The sequence below is a fragment of the Penaeus japonicus genome, unplaced genomic scaffold (genome assembly GCF_977035675.1).
Source record: "Penaeus japonicus unplaced genomic scaffold, GWHDUDI00000001_assembly GWHDUDI00000002, whole genome shotgun sequence".
NCBI classification, from domain to species: domain Eukaryota; kingdom Metazoa; phylum Arthropoda; class Malacostraca; order Decapoda; family Penaeidae; genus Penaeus; species Penaeus japonicus.
Genome location: NW_028234404.1, coordinates 36212982 through 36216547, shown reverse-complemented (window position 1 = coordinate 36216547; position 3566 = coordinate 36212982).

The window sequence follows — 3566 nt, the reverse complement described above, 5'->3', positions numbered from 1 at the left end:
TGCTACTAATAATACAACTAATACTAATAATACAACTACCACTGATAATACAACTACCACTAATAATACAGCTATCACTAATAATACAACTACCACTAATAATACAACTACCACTAATGATACAACTACCACTAATAATACAACTATCACTAATAATACAACTACCACTAATGATACAACTAATAATACAATACCCACTAATAATACAACTACCACTAATAATACAACTACCACTAATAATACAACTACCACTAATAATACAACTACCACTAATAATACAACTACCACTAATAATACAACTATCACTAATAATACAACTACCACTAATGATACAACTACCACTAATGATACAACTACCACTAATAATACAACTATCACTAATAATACAACTACCAATAATAATAATACAACTATCACTAATAATACAACTACCACTAATAATACAACTGCCATTAATAATACAACTACCACTAATAATACAACTACCACTAATAATATAATACCCACTAATAATACAACTACCACTAATAATACAACTACCACTAATAATACAACTACCACTAATAATACAACTACCACTAATAATACAACTACCACTAATAATACAACTACCACTAATAATACAACTACCACTAATAATACAACTACCACTAATAATACAACTACCACTAATGATACAACTACCATTAATAATACAACTATCACTAATAATACAACTACCACTAATAATACAACTACCACTAATAATACAACTACCACTAATAATACAACTGCCATTAATAATACAACTACCACTAATAATACAACTACCACTAATAATACAACTACCACTAATAATACAACTGCCATTAATAATACAATTACCACTAATAATACAACTACCACTAATAATACAACTACCACTAATAATACAACTACCACTAATAATACAACTACCACTAATAATACAATTACCACTAATAATACAACAACCACTAATGATACAACTACCACTAATGATACAACTACCACTAATTATACAACTACCACTAATGATACAACTGCCACTAATAATACAACTACCACTAATAATACAACTACCACTAATAATACAACTACCACTAATGATACAACTACCACTAATAATACAACTACCACTAATGATACAACTACCACTAATGATACAACTACCACTAATGATACAACTACCACTAATAATACAACTACCACTAATGATACAATTACCACTAATAATACAACTCTCACTAATGATACAACTACCACTTATAATACAACTACCACTAATGATACAACTAATAATACAACTACCACTAATAATACAACTACCACTAATGATACAACTGCCACTAATAATACAACTACCACTAATGATACAACTACCACTAATAATACAACTACCACTAATGATACAACTGCCACTAATAATACAACTACCACTAATGATACAGCTACCACTAATGATACAACTACCACTAATGATACAACTACCAATAATAATACAACTACCACTAATGATACAACTGCTATTAATAATACAACTACCACTAATAATACAACTGCCATTAATAATACAACTACCACTAATGATACAACTACCACTAATAATACAACTACCACTAATGATACAACTGCCACTAATGATACAACTACCACTAATGATACAACTACCACTAATAATACAACTGCCATTAATAATACAACTACCACTAATGATACAACCACCAATAATAATACAATACCCACTAATAATACAACTACCACTAATGATACAACAACCACTAATAATGATACAACCATTACTAATAATACAACTACCACTAATAATACACCACCTCGTTACCTCAAGTTACCGAACCCCACAGACTGAGCCATTGGCACTGTGACCCCACGTGGAGAATGCAACTTGCAAGAGTGCCAATAAAGGGTGCCGAAAGGAACACCCAGCTTGCACGACCTTCAAAAGGTGTTGCTCACGTGAAGGTCAGAGAAGTGACTTGACATGAGCGAGGTGATCGAGAGATGTCATGTTTCTTTGATTGAAATGAGATGGATTGGTTATGTTTTAATTGATTCTTAATTGGGTTAAACGAATGGATTTGAATTGATTCTTAATGAGAATGGATGAATAGATGAATAGGTGATGAGATAGGATTAGTGAGATTATTACTTTCAGGTGATGGAGAAAAAATGTTTATTCATATTTTTAAAAAGAAGTAAATTCATGGAAACGGAATGGAAAAGGAAATATGCAGTAGAACTAATGATCACCCTTCTCTCTCTCTCTCTCTCTCTCTCTCTCTCTCTCTCTCTCTCTCTCTCTCTCTCTCTCTGACTGTCTGTCTTACTCTCTCTCTCTTTCTTTCTCTCTCTCTATATATATATCCCTCTGACTCTCTTTGTCATATTATCTCTCTCTCTCTGTCTATTTATCTATCCAACTCTGTCTATCTTTCTCTCTTTCTTTCTCTCTCTCTCACTCTCTTTCTCTCTCTCTCTCTCTCTCTCTCTCTCTCTCTCTCTCTCTCTCTCTCTCTCTCTCTCTCTCTCTCTCTCTCTCTCTCTCTCTCTCTCTCTCCCTCTCCCTCTCCCTCTCCCTCTCTCTCTCTCTCTCTCGCTCTGACTGTCTGTCTTACTCTCTCTCTCTCTCTCTCGTTCTGACTGTCTGTCTTACTCTCTCTCTCTCTCTCTCTATATATATATATATATATATCTGACTCTCTCTTTGTCATACTATCTCTCTCTCTCTCTGTCTATTTATCTATCTATCTCTGTGTGTCTTTCTCTCTCTCTTTCTTTCTCTCTCTCTGGCGGATAATTCTGGCTAAAAAGACGTTGGTGATAAATTTGATTGACGGTTAAGAATAAGCGAGAAATGATCACGAACATTGGTAATTCTTGAATGGGAATAATTGATAAGAGATGATGAATGGAATATGAAAGTGGAGTGATAAATGTGATCAAAAGAAAAAGATGCATGGATAATCATTTTATTTGCGTAATTGAAGCTACTTATATATTTTCTAATATGATGGAGATTACATTATATATACATATATATATATAAAATGACGAAAGTAATACATATAAGAAACACATCTAAACAAACACATACTCTCTACAAACTCACAGACAAGAATCAAACAAAACAAGAAACCCGATGTGATGTCGTTGTTCAAATTCCTTCAGACGAAACTGTTCATCTTGGCCCTCCCTCCATCTGAACACCTGTGTACATTCGGTTGTTCACCCTTCACCCCCTCTCCCTCTCCCTCTCCCTCCCTCCGTCCTTCCTCCATCTCCCCACCCTCTCACATATACACTCCCCTGCCAGTTGCTCATTTCTCCCTACTTTCCTCTTTTATCAATCCTTTGCGTCTCCCCTTCTCTCCTTTTTCTTTTTCTTCCTTTTCCTCCATTCTATTCTTCTTCCTCCCATCTACCCTAATTCACCCTTCCTCACTCGTCTACCCTCCTCCCCTTCCTCTTTTCCTCTTCTCCTCCTCCTCCTCCATCCCTCCCCTTCCCTTCTACCCTCCTCCCCTCCCTTCTCCCCTAGCTCCGCCCCA